The following is a 17248-nucleotide window of genomic DNA, read 5'->3' on the forward strand; positions in this document are numbered from 1 at the left end:
CAACCAGAGCCCTGGCTGGCAGAAGTGGGTGGACAGTGGAACCAGAATTCAAAGGGGAGGCCAAAGGAGGGACCGAAGGAGGGAGGTCCAGGAGGGAGGAGGGGGAGGTTTCAGTGAATCATATAAATTAGAGACAGAAAGGATGTCGGGCCACCTTCATTTCCTTCCTCTCCTAATAGGAATTATCTCATTAGCCCCGAGCTTCCTAGAGGGGAACTTTAAATGATTCCTGTAATGGGGATTTCAATCTGGGGCGGGGCCCCCTCCTATCAATCTCACTCCCAGGAGAGCTAGGAATGCTCTTAAAGGGACAGTGCAGAAAAAGAATTTAAAAGAACAGGCTTTAGTATGCTAGGTACCCACCATTCACCCTCCATAGCCACTCATGGAATTTATTGTGTGGACACAGTCACAGTTATGGTGCTCAGCGTGAAAGGTTCTAGTTAGCCCTGTAAAAGAACGTTCTGACCCCTGGATCTTCTAAGTGGCACCTTACACAGAAAAGGGGTACGGAAGACTGAATTGAGCGAAAGGTTTTGAGGTGAGATGATCCTGGATTGTGTGGCTAGGCCCCAGATGCAATCTTAAGGGTCCTTCTAAGAAGGAAGCAGAGGGAGATTTGACTGTAGAGAGAAGTCACAAGTGACCACAAAAGCGGAAGCATGGGATGTAATCGCAAACCACAAAATGCCGGCCATCACTGGACGCTACCAGTCTCCCTCCGTGTTTCATGAGAAAGCATCTCCGTCTACAACTTGACCTTAGCCTTCAAGGTCCCATTTCATGAGATCCTTCACCTTCCCCTTCCCCACAACGAACCCAGCTCTCTCACACTCCCTGTCTGGTGCTGGGCTGAGAAATCCAACCCAGGGGCCTTCTTCATGCAATACAGTCTACCGCTGGCCACGCCCCTAATCCCAGAGGTCTCAAACCAGACTGCTGGCCTCTCAGATTTGAAGAGATGGATTGTTTTAAACCATCAAGCACATGTGGGCTGTGTTACATCCGCCTGGGAAATTAATACAGTTAAGAAAAAGTCCTTGCCACAAGGACTTGTCTTCAGAGTCTTATTCTACAGCAAGAGAAATGAATACATGTCAGAAACATCAAAGGGCAAACACAATGGCTCTGTTGGAGTCCTACGGTGAAATATTAACAAGAGTCTTACATCACTACTGACAAAACCAGGACATAGTAGAGCTGGGCCTGGCTTGAATACAGCTGCTTCTGACTACGTGTGCTGGAAATTAGTTTGAAGGGTGGCGTGGAAGTCAAGGATGGTTGGATCCCTTTCCATGAACACAGAAAGAGAAACGGGGAGGGGGGATTTAGCAGCGATGAATCAGGCGGAGCCAAGGCATACCTATGTCTGGTCTGCTATGACAAAGTGCCACAGATTGGTGGCTTCAAACATCAGGATTCAGCCTCTGACAGTTCTCAAGATCAGAAAGCCACAGTCAAGGTCTCAAGAGAGCTGGTTCTAGATGCTCCAAGGGAGAACCTGGCCCACGCCTTTCTTCCAAGTTTCTCAGGTAACCCTGACTCCTCTTGGCTTACAGAGGTTTCTGTCTATTCTTGGCCTCCACCTCCCTGCCACCTGCTTCTCTTGTCCTCTTCTCAAGACTGGCCATTGGATATGGAAATCACCCAAAATTTAGGATGATCTCATCGCACAATCCTTAACTGACTGCACCTGCTTAGAGTCCTTTTCCAAGTAAGATCGTGTCTGAGGTCCGAAGTGAACATGGGTTTTGAAAAATATATATTATTACATTTTTGGAAGGGGCATATGCACACATGTGAAAGTCAGGAATTGATTCTCCCCTCCTACTATGTGGGCTCCAGGAATAAAACTCAGATGAACAGGCCTGGAGGCAGGGCCTTCACCCACTGAACTATCTGCTGGCTCACACTTTGGATTTGCATTTGAGCAGTGCTCAAAACTGACAGCGAGCCTATAGCTCCAACCTCCCGGCTCTCTAGTGAGTCTTCTATTTTCCGTGCAGGGGCTAGAAACCAGGACCTTGTGTGTGGTAGGCAAGTATTCTACCATTGAGCTACACACCCGGGACCCCTCTGTTCTTGTTCAACTGGAGTTGGCAACGTGAGGGGGTAGCCTCAGAAAGGATAAAATTCCCCCATCATCGAATTGTTTAGGCGGAAAGCACCTAAAGGGAAGACTTTACGGTGCCGTGGTCTGGATGAAAAAGGCCAATGGACCGACTCTATGAGAGTGAAGACTGTACCCAAACTACTCTATACAGTGCGAGCACTGTGTTCTGCCTATTCCCTACGAGGGGTGCTCCCTTCAATGCCAGCTCTCCCCCTTCAACGGCCGTGTAGATCCCTGCAAAGTAAAATAAAGCAGGAAAAAGGAAATGCCAAGAATGTGACTTTTCCTATGTTGGATGGTGATTGACAGAGGGCTAACACCTGAAGCTCCTAGATGTCTCTGTCTTCTCTGGTAGTGAGAAAGTGACGCATTGGGACAATTCCTAGAGCAGGAGCAACTTGAAACAGTGCCCCAGTGATGATGCAGATCAAGAACGGGACTTGAAGTCACTAATACTCGTGTGGCATCTACACGGTCTCTTGGGAACCGCTCTTAGATGGGAGTCCTGGGTCTACTTTACCTACTGCCCAGCCCCCGGGGACTGGAAGGAGAGACTCCTATGGCGGGCTGGCTGCTCCCGTGGAGGCTCAACTCCTATGGCGGGCTGGCTGCTCCCGTGGAGGCTCAGATGAATCACACCCACCTGACGTGTCAGCTGTGGGAGGTAAAGAAGCCCTTAAGCCCCAGGTGGGTGCCTGCAAAGCCACCCTCCCAGGGAGCCCAGACCTCAGGCCTTTCTAAATTGACTGCTAATCACCATAAGCACCCTAGTGCTGCATCCTCCATCTGGGTGGCCCATAGCCACTCCCAGGCCTTGTCACAGGCTGGGTGATCTCAGCAGGCCTCACACATACCCTGCCAATGCGCAGGACGGGTCTTCTCATTCCCACTTTACAGATACGGAAGGTCTGCCAGTGAGCAGAGCAGCCCATGGGTTGCTCTTCGCTCGTGGCCACCCAGAAGCATGGACCCAGTTCCCAGCCCGCTGCTCCTCCAGCAGCCCAGGTGGGCAAATGGCACCTATGAGCTCTTGTGGGTTTCGCAGCGGTAGCCACAAATACCAGGATATGTCTCTTCCCTCTGGATCCAGGGTTTCCTTTATGGACCGTAGGGAGCCTGAATAGCTAAAAATGCCCTGCCAGGCTTCCTCCTCCTGTCTGGCCATATGGACTTGGAGAGCAAGGCCCTGGCAGCAACAGGCATGGCTGGTGCCCAGGCTGGGCCTCCCCTAGGAGTGGCCGGGCATGTCATTTGGGATCTGAGAGGAGAAGCCACCCCATCCATCCTGTACTTTTCCAGGCGTGGAGAAAGAAGGGATTGGGCAGAAATGATCTGAACTCCAAGTTCAACTTTCCACCAAAGCTTTGCCCAGGGCAAGGCCTGCTGTCTGTCTGCCCTTGATCAACTCAAGCAGCCCAAGAAGGAGTCTGGAGACTCTAGACAAGACAAACACGACACTCTTCTGGGGTCACCTCATGCTTGACCCTTGGGTGAGGGGTGGCTGAGTTAGATACTTGTGGGTGGGGCCTTTGGTTTGATACAAGCCCATGTCACCCAAAACCCTTCACATGACTAGACAGTCCTGGAGGCAGAATTCTGCAGTTTGGCACCTGCGTGGCAGAAGGAGGCCGAGCCAGCCCGCACACAGCTGACACTGGAAAAGCTGATGGGTCCTGGCAATATCATCAGTGGGCCTGAAACAACGGCCTGTGGTGCCCATGCCCAGCCCAGTCACCCGTCCTTCCCCATCAGTTGGGGCATCTGTACCTTGAGAGACGCTACACACCTGAGGTCGTGGCTACATTTGGGGACAAGTTAGAGAGGAGCCCCAAGACCATGAGGGCAACTGTCTACGTGCTGTAGAAAGGCAAGCTGCCTCCAGCCCCTGCGCTCTGTTCCCAGGACACTCTTACTGGCAGCGTTAATAACTAACCACGTCCCAGACAGGTGCTGGCGGCCTGGCCTTAGGAGTTCTTGTTCAGGGTTGGAAGTGAGTCATTTCCCTTTTTTATAGTCTGCTAGCTGACTGAGTCACCCCGAGCCGACCCTTTCACACAAGCGTTCGCTCGAGCCGACTTACAGGTACGGCTGTACCTTAGATCCATCTCCTTTTAGGTTAGCTGCGTCTCATGGGGCTGACCCTTGGGGTCTCCATTAGTGACCAGCTCCCTGCACGCCCCCTCCTCCACTTGGCTCCCTCATCTGGGACATTGACTCACTGTCCCAAGGAGTCTTGGAAGCTTTCTCAGAAACACAGGGCCTGCCTAACTGGGGGTGCCAGGCTTGAGGCCTGAGGAGGATGGTCTCATATTTGACTTTTATTCTAAATAGTACTCTCAACCCCCTGTACCCTCTCTGCTTGAAATAATGAAAGAAATGGGGGCTCGAGGCACAGCTCAGTGGATCGCATGCTTGCTTTTCAAATGGGAGGACCTGAGTTTGGGTCCCCAGCATCCCTGTAAAAATTCAGGCATGGCATGGGAGTCTGCAATCCCAGAGTCAGTGAGATGAGAAGAGGAGAGCAGAGGACTTGGAGCTCACGGGTCAGCTAGTCTGAACTATGGCCAACGGAAGGCTAACTTTCAAGCAAAAAAGTGAAAGATAAATAAAATGGAAAAAGGGCAATGGCGAGATGGCTCAGTGGGTTGATAAAGGTACTTATGATCAAACCTAATGATGTGAGCTCAGCCCCCAAGACCCACGTGGTATGAGAGAATCAACCCCCACAAGCTGTCCTCTGACTTCCATGCATATGATGTCCCCCAAAAGATACAAAAATGTTCAAATACACACACACACACACACACACACACACACACACACACACACACACAAATCAAAAGCTGGAAGGCACCTGAGGTCCAACCCCCAAGGTCCATCTGCGACCTCTATATCCGTATTTGAACATGTCTACCCCCGCGCACACACAACACATACAGAAGATAAAGAATATAAAGGTCCAGCACTTAGGAGCCGAAGGATCCAAGCCAACTATGCAGTACATAGGTCAGTTTCATCACTCTTGAAAAAGGCAGACGGGCATTAAGTAAACTGAGTCCCACACCCGAGCAGCTTGCCTACTTACTGTTTTTCAGGTGACCACTGAAGTCAAAGTGTCAGGTATTAGGCTTCACGAGGTCACTCTGGTATAAACTTCTTGAGAGAAACTTAAATAAAGGCCTCCCGAGGAGAGGAAAATGCATGCTTTCCCGGACAATCCTTTCCACATGTTCCTATGGATTTTTTTTGTTTAATTTTTTCATGCAATGTATTTTAACCATGATTTCGCCTTTCCTCCAAATCCTACCAGATCCTCCATTCCCCCTAGTCACCTAACTTCATAGTCTTTCTCCCTGTTTTGCTCCAATACCAGACACTAAGGAAGACATAAAAATACAAGACAGGGGCATTTTTAAAACGCCACCACATATCCTCCACGTTTGGGGATCCGCTTTTTCTCTGACCCTACAACCACCTCCTCCTTGCACTGTCTGCTTTGTGGGACAGATGTGTCACCCTCAGGTGGGACAGCCATGGGCTAACAATAAGAACAAATTAAATGATTCCTTCGCTCAGAGCTGAAACTCAAGCCTGGGAGGTGATAGCCCATCTGTGCACCGGGCCATCGCGCTGTCTTGCCAGCGCAGCCTTGCTTGGACTTTTTGCATAAACTCTGCTTGGTCTACCTTCCCAGCGCCCAGCACTGTACTCCAAGGCTCTGAGTTACTTCCTCATCTCTCGGGTGTCCCTGCCAAATTCACCCCACTGGCTACAGCTGGCTGCCTCACAGACTTCCCACACAGCCTTTTGAAAAGCTTCTGCCACTGCTGTAGCTTCTGCTTGACCTCCCCAGGGTGATAGGGCCTTCCGCTGGTCCACACATCTTGCACACAGCTTCTGAGACAGCAGCCAGCCTAACTGTGGCCATCACACCGAGGGTCCACATGCCAGGAGATGAGACACTAAGACTCCACCCCTGGAGCTGGCTCAGGTACCCATGAGTCACTAGCCCTGACCTGTGACCATGATGTCCCAGGGGAGAGTGGGAGGCCTAGAGAAGAAGTTCGATGCAGGGACACTAACCGCAGTGACTCACAGTTGGATCCCATGGGGAAGTTCCATCTCCAAATCCCTGGGATGACACTAGCCCCTGGCTGAGCTCACCCCTGCACTAAGGATGCCTGCTCCAGCTCCCAGCTTTCCCCTCTCAACCGCCTGCCTGGTGGAAGTTGTCATCTGAGTGGCAGCTCCCGCTCCCCCGCCCCTGCAACACATGTGACGGATGGAGCGGAGGAAAGGGCATGTCCTCCCAGGGTGTCAGATTGCTCACCAGTTACAACAGGTGTCCTCCTTCTGACACTCCACAGGAGCCTTGGGGGCCAGGAGGCAGTGATGCCACAGCTCTCTGAAAGGAAGTAGGCAGAGCGGCACTCTAATCCCGTAAGATTACTAAAACAACAGGGCAAGGCACTGGGCTGTGAGGTAGCCTCGGGAGTTGCCCAGAAATACACCTGACCCTCGTCTTGGCAGGAACACACAGGCCACAATTCCTCTCTTCTTCTCCAGGTATTTTCAAAAGAGCAACCATTTATAAGGCTTCGTCAGGATATGCATCTAGTTCTTCCTCCCTCCCCCCAAATAGACACCAGACTTCACTGCCTTGCAGGCTCAACTTCCATCACACAGTTGCTGAGCACCACCAAGGCCAATGCACAAGTGCACATTTTCAGAAAGCCCCTCTGTATCCAATGTTAACTTGGGGAGGGGGGCAGTGGCACCCTGAGCCTCTCTCGCCTTGATGGTTGTTGTAGCGTGATGGCTGATCCCATACCTCTCCACATCTGTCGAGTTGAACACTCTCAGAGGGAAGAGCAAGACATGGGGCTGCAAGACAAGGGCAGCCCTCCGAGATTTGAGGAGCCTACACGGGAGCACCCTCAGCATTGTTAGCTGCTCTGGGGCCTGATGGTGTCACTGTCAGGTGTCCCTCAGATGTCCCTAGCACGTATCCATGTCAGAACACATTCAGAACAAGAGAACAAAGGCATTTGGTCACTCTCCTTTTATTCATGTTTCTGTTTCCTTTGCCGACAGACCTGCAAGGGTGTGTGTGTGCGTGTGCGTGTGCGTGTGCGTGTGCGTGTGCGTGTGCGTGTGTGTGTGTGTGTGTGTGTGTGTGTTGGGGGTGATATTAAGTCCAGACCCCAATGCCAGAAATGATTCTGAAGTCAGCAGTTGTGGGAGCTCCCAAAGATGTGGCCATGGCTTTCCAGCTCATCAACATCATCACTACCACCTATGGAATACTCTGGCCTTTGGGTTGAGGAGGAAGCCTGAGGGCTGATAAAGGGTAGGAGTGTTTGCAGGAAGGCAGAACCCACCGTTTGCCTGGAAATCCCCTCAAGTCACTTATTAACCACCCCTAACCCCAACAGGCACACAGCCCTCCACTTACCAAGACAAGACAACAGCTTTTAAAAAAAAAATAAAATCTTTTAACAACAGTCACTTGGTACAAAGTCATGCTCTCATTAGGGAGCCCCCTGTCATCCAGGCACCTTCTCTGAGCTCCCTGGATCCCCATAGGAAAAGCTGGGAAACAGGATACATAGACCCAAGATGCCTTTCCTTCCACACCTATTGCCTATGGCCCTGAGTGGAGTCAGAAGCAGCATTGCAGGTGAATCCTGAAGGACCAGGTGAAGGAGCAGCCAGCCTCATGGGATGTGTGCTTATGGGCACACATGAAGGTGATAGTTACAGGTGGTGCAGGAGGAGAAGCCTGCCTCATGGGGCATGTATGTGTATGGGCACACATGAAAGTAATGGTCACGAGTGGTACAGGGCAGCCAGCCCCATGGGACATGTGTGCTTATGGGCACACATAAAGGTAATGGTCACTGATGGTGCAGGAGGGAAGGATACAGGGATGCACAGAGCAGGAAGAATCTTGTCTTATAGGTAAGACACAAAGCAGGGGACTAGGAAATGATGGGTCATGGGATAATGTGTCCAAGGAGACATGGATGTGGGGACAATAAATGGTTTCTTAAAGGCATCAAGTAACCCATGGAATATTGGGATTAAGAAAGAGGCTCAGGGAAGATGCAATCAGGATTGATTACTTTAGGAGGAGACACGGGAGTCCCCAGATTAGAGCACACCGTGGGTACTCCAGCTGGTTCTTCAAAACCCAAAGCCAGAGGAGGGACTGGGGAGAAGGGATGAGAAGGCTGGGGGATGAACTTTTTGCCAGGACTGTCAGGACTCTGCACACCAGCAGACTTTGGTCCTGCTTCCTTCAATCCCTGGTCTCCCAAGGAGCAAGACTTAGCACAACCACATTAAGGGAATTCATTTGCAATCGGATCTGTAACTGCCAAGATTAAAACAAGAAAAGGTGCTGCCACTTGTCAAACATGGCCTCTGTCCCAGGAACCAGGCAGAGCAGCACTCCATCCTCCTCTCCTGAGCCATCAGGTGTCAGCTCTGTTCCCACCCCCAGCGCTTCATTCCCCAGGCTCTGCAGGAGACACTGGAGTGATCTAGTGTCTCTTGTCAAAGCTGCCTGTATTCTAAGCTTCCCACTCAGGACCCACCACTGAGATTTATGGCCAGAATTGCTGTAACCACGTTGGATGGAAGAGCCTAGACAGTTACAGGCAAAGCCAGCTCTTGGATAAAGAGAGAGGCCATGTGTTCTACATCCAGCATTATTAGGACCAGACTTGGGTCGGCAGATTTCCAGAAAGCTCCGAGATCCCGTTTAATCCTGTGGGTAGTCTCTGTGCTCCTGAAAGGCAACAGGTGTGGTCCACCTGCCGCCTGTCTCCTGGGTGTGCGGGCTTGGAATCACTTGCCTGGTGCTTCTCCCAGCATACTGCAAGACTGTCCCTGCTCTGAACTCTGACAGCCAGCAAGAACTTGTGGGAAGGCAAAGGGGCTGTTCTATACTGCAAAAGGGCAGCATAGAAAAGCAAATGATATGGACGGACCTGACTTTGAGTCTTGACTTTCTCCCAAATTACCCACACTATCTCAGGCATATGACTATACCTCAATTTTCTTGTCTGGCTTTTGGGCATACTGTAACCTATCTGCTAGAGCTCCAGGAGGTGTGAGCAATTACACGAACCTGAGTGACAAGCAGGAGAGCCTGGAGCACAGCCTCGCCTGGATTAACTCCACGATATATTTATTTACAACTGTCTAATCCCACTCCCACAGCAAATGGCAAGACCCCTGCCTGCTGCCTGCGCTCTGGCTAGGCACCCAGACAGAGCGTTAGGGCCGTGTCTACATCCGGGGCCATACAAGGGAACACAACTCCACCTTCAAAGCGAATGAACAGAAAGGACACAGCTGCACGGAGACAGCCACTCACAGCTCACCTTTCTCTTGTCCTTGCTCCACCGTTGGCAGAAATCTCTGGTCTTACCTAAAACAAGAAGGGGAGGGTTAAATCTGTAAGCAGGACAACACTGGACACACCATCATCAGACTCGTCCTTGCTGGGGGTAGACCCTGAATGTCAGACCTTGGAGGGACATAGAGGATTAAGGGTTGCAGTTTCTATTCATTCAAGAGACAGGTTTTCACTATGCAGCCCAGACTGACCTTGGAACTCATGTACCGTTGCCTCAGCTTCCAAAGCGCTGACATTATAAGCATGAGCCACCTCATCTGGCTGACAGCTGCTGAGCATCCTTCAATATGCAGCGAAACCACATCTCAGAAATAATCCATGCAACTAGGGTCACGACAAACTCGAAGCTACTTTCAAAGAAATACATCTCTCAAAAAATAATAAACTAAACCTAGAATCAACTCAACATAAACAGACATTACAATGGATACTGATATTTTTTTTCAAGTTATTAACAATGGACATTGATAGCAAAATAATGGATGGTTGGAATGCTGAGCTGTTCTGGTTGGAGTGGGACCTCTCATGTGTGTGCTCATGTGTGTACCCATGTGTATTCATTCACACGTGTGCATATTCACGCCATATGCAGGTGCACATTTATGTTTCTATTTGTGTGCACACTCACGCTGTATGCCGTCACCCTCCCCACTACTCTCAACTCCCAGCTTTTTTTTTCTTTATGCAGATTTGGGGAATGGAACTCAGGTTCCCATGGTTTCCAAGGCAAGCGTTTTACCAAAGGGGCTGGTTTCCTCGTCCTCGCTTGCTCCTTTCACACAGCCTCCTATCCCATTATTTCTGCATGCTGAACCGACTGTACGTCTGAACTCATTCAATGGGGCAGTACGTTCGTACCGTCAGGCTCCACACCTGGCCTCCACCACACTCCCGTAAACACCAGTCCATAACCTCTAACTGCTATGCCTTCTGCACCTTGTGGGTTTCTGGGGTGTGAGCTAGCGCAGGTAATTCCTGAACAAATGGGCAGGTATCAGCCGAGTTGCTGTTGTTGTTGCTGTTAAAACAGATACTTAATCTTTAAATCCGGCCTCTGTTCAATCTCATTCAGACGCCAGGAAGAGTAGAATTTCAAACGGTGTTTAAAGATAATAGCCCCCATTCTAAGCCTCCCCACCATTAGGCTCGAAGAACTCACTCGAGACCCTTAGGTTGGCAAATGAAAACACAGAGAAGACAGACAAGAGGGGAAAAGAATACAGTCAGACTTGAAACGGAAAACGGGTAACCTTCACACACAAGAGAAAGGATTGTTTGGGTGGCTGAGCGCACATTCACATACCAGCACTCCGGGGTCCCTGAGTTCCTGAAGTCAGGGTGGGGCTGGCCCTCTGCAGGTAACCCCACCAGCCATTAGGTCAGATGCGGGAAGGGGGCCTCGTGCACCATAGGGCCTCTCCAGTGACATGTTTACAGGGCCTGCATCCCACTCTCATGCCCATGAACTTATACAAGGACCAGCCTCGGGCCTCAAATGCAATAGTCTCTGTGTTTTTGAGGATGCACGTGTGTATGTCTGTGTGGACATGGGGGCAGAGGCCAGAGATCAAACTCAGGTGTCATTCATCAGGAGCTATATACCTTATTTTTCAAGACAGGGTCTCTCACTGGGATCTGGGTCTTGGGACCTGGTATCTAGAGCAAGCTTGCTGGACAGTGACTCTACCTTCCCTGGCACTGGGTTTATAAATGCTTTGTACATGGGTGGTGGTGCTGGGGATTGAATTTAGATCCTGAGGCTTACGCCTGAGCTATCATCCCAGCCTCCTGCATTGGTTCCTGACTGCGGGGCAAACCAAATTGACCACTTATGCCCAGAAGAACTGTGTTATACCTGGAACCTCACTGGCCAACTGAGAGAAGGAGAAAACTCAATCCCAGAGAGCAGACAAAACGGCAGGCTACTTTCCATCTCCATCCCTGAATCTCGAACAGATTCCCATTCCAGTTTTCTACAAAGTGGCTGCTCATCCATCTATCCTCAGTTTATTACTGGGTCGAACACACCCTATAAACTCATTCAAGATAGACCCTGGATGAATGGAGACCCTTTTGGCTTTGCCCCTCCTTCTGGGAGGGAGCTGAATTTATTTTGGTTGGTTGGTTTTTTTGTTTTGTTTGTTTTTGTTTTGTTTTTGCTTTTCCAGACAGTTTCTCTGTGTAGTTTTGGTGCCTGTCCTGGAACTAGCTCTTGTAGACCAGGCTGGCCTCGAACTCAGAGATTTGCCTGCCTCTGCCTCCTGAGTGCTGGGATTAAAGGACTGCACCACGATCGCCTGGCTTTGAATTGATTTTAAAATGAGGCCATCTTAAGTCCTCACACTACCCCATGAAGTCTCACTTCAGCTAAGTTAGTAGAGAGGGCAGTGGTCAGAAGCCTGGGCTGGGGTCTTCTTGAACTTAGAGAGTTAGGGAGCGCCATGAAGAGGGGAATGAGGGGTTCTGGAACCATCCCCCTCTTTCTAGGTTTCTGTAAAATGCTAAGACCTAATCCCATGCCAGTGGTCCTGACTGGTCTCCAGTGAGACCTGGGCACTTGGAGGAAACCTCCTCAGATGCCCTGAGGAATTCTGAGGCTGTGGCTCAAACTGAATTCATGGTGTAGAGAAGAAAACCTGAGAAAGCTACATTTACATTTTTATCTTTGTGTGTGTGATGTGTGTGCTTGTGAGTGCTGGTGCGCATGTGCCATGATGTGCATGCCAAGCCATGCTTACAGAGGTTGGAGTACAACTTCAAGCATGGCTCCTGGCCTGCCACCTTGTTTGAGACAGGGTCCCTCACTGCTCACCTGCTATGGACACCAGGCTAGCCGAGGCATGAGCTTTCGAGAATTCTCCACTCACTAGAGTTCTGGGAATGCAGAGGCCTACACTACTGCACCTGGCTTTTATATGGGTTCTGGGAATTTAAATTCAAGTCCTTGTGTTTGTGTGACAAATCCTTTACCCACTGGACAACATCACAGCCTAGAATCTGCATTTTTAATGTGTTCCCAGGGAAACCCAAGGCTGGGAATCCTTAATACACAATGAGTAAGTAGCTTGAGCTCAAAGACACCCCTCTTCCATCCTCCCACACCCCCAGGAACTCAGGCAAGCCACCCACAACCTCTCTCAGCCGCAGCTCCCCTTCTGGGGACCGTGGAGTACGAGGCATGCGGGAAGCTTGGGCTCAGAGCCCGAGAGACCGTGTCTGGGCAGCTGTGCATCTCAAGAGATTTCTGCATTCCACTAGTCATTTGTTTCATTCTGTTCTCTGAAGAGGCGTGGCCACCTGAACCTCCCAGAGAGAGAGCCCGACTACCCAGGGATACTAAGTCTGTTCCTGGCACACTGGCTGGAATGTCTCCTAGGAGCTCGGCTGAGCTTTGCCCACACCTCCCGCTATGCCAGTAGGGCCCTTTCTGCCCTCTACTGTGGAGGACAATTGGCAGGGGCTGAAAGGAACACCTTCCGAAGCAGGCCAACTAGCAGCACACACCTGACCAGATCTCACCACGCCGTTGAACCCAAATCAGCTCCTTCGTGATCCCTTCACATGCTTGAACCGCATATCCCATGCTTGTGACTTTTTACTACAATAAATAAATATTCCATGGGAGTGACTTCTGCAAAATAGGCCAAGAAGCTCTCTGGAGGCCACCGTCTTGGGTCCCATTTCCAGAACCATCCCCAAGGCCACCACATCCACCGTGCTACAATTACATTTACGGGCCCACAGAGATGTTCTCATGTCTTTCCAAACCAGAGCCAGTGATGTCCATAGTAATGACAGTCACAGTAATGTTTAGGTAACGGATCCGGCCTGGGTACTAATCATCCTTATACCATCGCAGCCATAAAACTTTAATTTTAATGTTTTTATGGTGGAAGGGAACAATGAAATCATAAGAGCATGACCATCACAATGTGCTCCGGAAGAGATGTGTTCATTGCAGTCTCCAAACTGGGTGGGCTTTGCTGAGAACCCTTGTTGAAGGCTCCATTGTTGCTTCATAGAAGGATCTTTCTGGAAACGCCCACTCCGGCCAGATACCTGGCCCCTACCATAACCTTGCATGGGGTTCACCTTTTCCCCTGTAGTTCCACTTAAACTCCCCCTTGTTTTATCATGGGAAAGTCTCCCCCCCCTGGGGGAGGGCTTTGAACACTGTTGGGTCTGTCTGATTACAGACAGAGACCACAGTAGCTCCCACCCCCACCTGTATGTGGAATGCTCAAGCCTGGCAGGAGGGACTTCTAAAGTCCAAACATAGACAGGTACTCAGCCCCTGGAGCACAAACACCCAGCATACATCACACTCGGGTCTATAAAAGATAATTATACGATCTGATCTGGCAAATTAGTGTTCAGAACTCTCTAATTCTCACAATGAATTCGAGGGTTGGATCAACAGGAAGAATTAACCTGGATCTTTATTGGGATTCGCCCCTGGGTCAGGATTAGGGTTCATTTATCTCTTTTATTTTCCTACCGAGGGAAAGTAGAAAGGCCTCCTCTCTTGCCCGCCCTCCCTACACTGGCTAGGCCTGGCTTTCAGACAAGCCAGCTGCCTAGAGATCTTTCCCACGACCTGCCCAGTCCAGCACACCCAAATAGAGCAGCCTTCAGAAGAGAAGCAGCGATACAGAGATGGGTAAGAAGGTATAGGATTTTTTACAAGGAAGAAAAGTTAGGGCATCCCAAATAAAGGGTTAATTTACATAAACACAGCCCAAGATCAACAATGAACTGACCTTCCCAGGGAGCCATTTACCTCCTATTTATTACGACCAACTCTGGAAAGTCTACTTGGAGAGCACACATATGCACTCCTCTAGGGACCTCTACCACCTCAGGAGAGGTCATTAATAGGAGCCGGTACCCAAGTCCTTACTCATCAGATAGCTAGATCACTGAGGAACTGGTACCCAGATACATAGGCATGTTGAATCCAAGGGATGATTGCCCTTCATCTTACAAGAACAAGCATTGTGATTGTGGTGTGTGTGTGTGTGTGTGTGTGTGTGTGTGTGTGTGTGTGTGTTGTGAGTGTATTTCTGGGGGTCCCTCTTAGGGAAGATAATTTCCTAGTCGAACTCTTCAGTCAACCCAGGTATGACATGCCCAGAGCTTCAAAGACAAGGCCCTGGTCAGTGGGAAAGAATTTACACCTATGCTCTAGTTGTCTATCTGTGGAAGACTGATAGAAAACTAAGGTTGTAGTATATGCAGGGGCAGGGACAATCTTCTCTACCTTTAATGCCTACAAGTCCACCTATGAAACTAGTTCCGGGTGCCTCTATCAGGCTGGCTTGGCTAAAAGAACAGGGTGCCTTTGGTGGTGGTTTGAAAGAAAATGGCCCCCCAAGGGATTGGTACTAGTAGGAGATATGGCTTTGTTGGAATAGGTGTGGCCTTGTTGGAGGAAGTGTGTCTTCTGTGAAGGTGGGCTTTGGAGTCTCTATTTGCTCAAGCTATGTTCGGTGTGGTAGACAGTTCACTTCCTGTTGCCTGTAGATCACACAATGTAGAACTCCCTGCTCCTTCTCCAGCACCATGTCTGCCTGTATGTCACCATATTCCACCATGATGATAATGAACTAAACCTCTGAACGGTAAGCCAATTAAATGCTATTCCTTTATAAGAGTTTCCATAGTCATGGTGTCTCTTCACAGCAACAGAAACCATAACTAAGACATATTTCCAAGTTCTCATGGGGAGAGGATGGCAATTTGCTCTTCACAATGGCACAGGAACAAAGCATTCCATTTTTGGAGCAGGGTTTACTGTATGTGGTCAACCTCACCTACCTAAAATACACATTCATTGGTACTGTGGTGCACGTGTGAGTGTGCGTGTATCTGAGGTACAGCAATGTACAATGTTCTTTCACGTGCTTGGGCCAGGAGGAGTGTCCCATTCAAGAGTGTTGAAAAGGAAGACAAGGATGTACAAAGGTAGTGTCAGCAGATTACCGTCATTCTAGGTTTCTAGGAAAATCTCAGACAACTCCAATTCCACAATGGTGGAGGCAAACGTGTACTCTTTCAGAAAGAGATAACAATCCCTGCTTGGAACCAAAGAGATTGTGGGGTGTTAGGAGGGTGAGGGAGGCAGCCAGTCAGTGACACAGCTCTATCATAAAGCGACATTTCAGGGTCTAAGTGGAGGGCATGCAGGTGCACAAGGAGACAAAGGCAGTGAAGACACAGGGGAAGCTCCATGTGCTACCAACTCATTAGTCTTGGTACACATGCATGAACCCTGGGGGCAGAGAGCTTCAGGACAAAATCTGAACTTGACCACCAGCTAGCTGAATCACTGTAGGTATCTCCGATGCATCGTTATCTCAACCAAAGCACAGGGACATGGATGTTAGCCTCCCTGCCTCCGTAAGCCCTCCACAACCTTAACTCCTCATTCTTTTCTTCTTTTATCCTGGCAGTGCTAGGGGTTGAACCTAGGGCCTCATGCATACTAGGGAAGAACTCTACCACTAAGCTACAGCCCCGGGCCCCATAAGTGTTATTTTCTATTTGAAGATGTGAGATGAGATCATGCTTGTTTCTCTATTGTAGTAATTAAATATAATCAACATTTTTGCATACCTCCTGGCCCATAGTAAGTAATCAGTAAGTGCTATCTGTTTCTATTACTACAAGTACCTCAGAAATACACAGATTATGAAAATGCTGAATGAGAAAACAAAAGGTCCCCATGTTTGTCTCTGGGTGTTAAACTGATGGCTGACTTGTCTTCTCATTTCCCTGTGTCTAAACTGAATGGACATTGTGAAGAAAAACAAATCCTATTACAACATTAAAAAATAAAATAAAAATTATGGTTTGTTCCAGACTGGAAATAAAATAGTAAACATACTTTTTTTTTTAAGTATAAAATAGAAGTTTCAAGATTGCTGGAAATCAGAAATAGAGCAGAAAGTAGGGTCAGGAGGCTGCAAGTTGGAGTCAGGTTTGTTATGGCAAGGGCTCCCTACTGTTGGGCCTGTAGCATGGCCCAGCAAGAGACGAGAAGTCAGTGGACCTGGTGGCAGGTGCCATCTGACATCTCAGAGGCAGTTAGGATTATAGACTCAGAGGCAGCAGTCTGCCTTGGCTTGAACAACTGAGAGTTCTAACCTAGCGGACACCCCACAAGGTAGAAACAACCTGCTCTGTGGCATTTTCCAAATTCCTGTGCCATGACAGAAGGCCCTAGTGATGCCTGTGTTTCGGTTCAGAACCTACAACACACATACTTCCCTGTGTCTGTCACACAGCCCTGGCTCTCAGCAGAGGACATGCTCCTGAGACGGACAGTGGCCAAGACCCTGACAGGAAGAATGAGAGAGAGGCCTGCCACCCACACAAACACACAACAGATAGGTCTAAGATGGAAAGCCAAGGTCTTGAGTTTTCTGCCAACTCTACAGGTCACTGAGGGCCAAGCAGCGGATGATGAGGGGGGCTTTCTTGGGACCCCAACTCTGAAGCCCCATGCCCTCTATCACAGGTTGGGGCTTTTTCTTTCTCCCTTTCCTCAGGATGCCCTGAATTCCTGCTCCTAGTCTCTTTCCTAAGCTTCGGGTTGCCTTCTGCCCACAGAGAAGGTGACTGCCATGATCTCAGATTCACCACACCCAAACGCATCACCTAAAGTCATTTCATCGTCTGATGGGAAGCCCTCTTCTAACGTCAAATTA

The 17248-nt window shown here is 49.5% G+C and overlaps 1 long non-coding RNA gene across 2 annotated transcripts in view; it reads right to left on the minus strand.

The window, feature by feature from the left end:
* The window catches only part of LOC113456314, a 162817-nt gene that overhangs the window by 13789 nt on the left and 131780 nt on the right, over positions 1-17248 (minus strand). For both annotated transcript variants that reach the window (XR_003377132.1, XR_003377133.1), the window contains exon 2: positions 9505-9551. This is a non-coding gene — a long non-coding RNA (uncharacterized LOC113456314). The remainder of the gene's footprint in view (positions 1-9504; positions 9552-17248) is intronic.

This window comes from Microtus ochrogaster, chromosome 7, assembly GCF_000317375.1.
Source record: "Microtus ochrogaster isolate Prairie Vole_2 chromosome 7, MicOch1.0, whole genome shotgun sequence".
NCBI classification, from domain to species: domain Eukaryota; kingdom Metazoa; phylum Chordata; class Mammalia; order Rodentia; family Cricetidae; genus Microtus; species Microtus ochrogaster.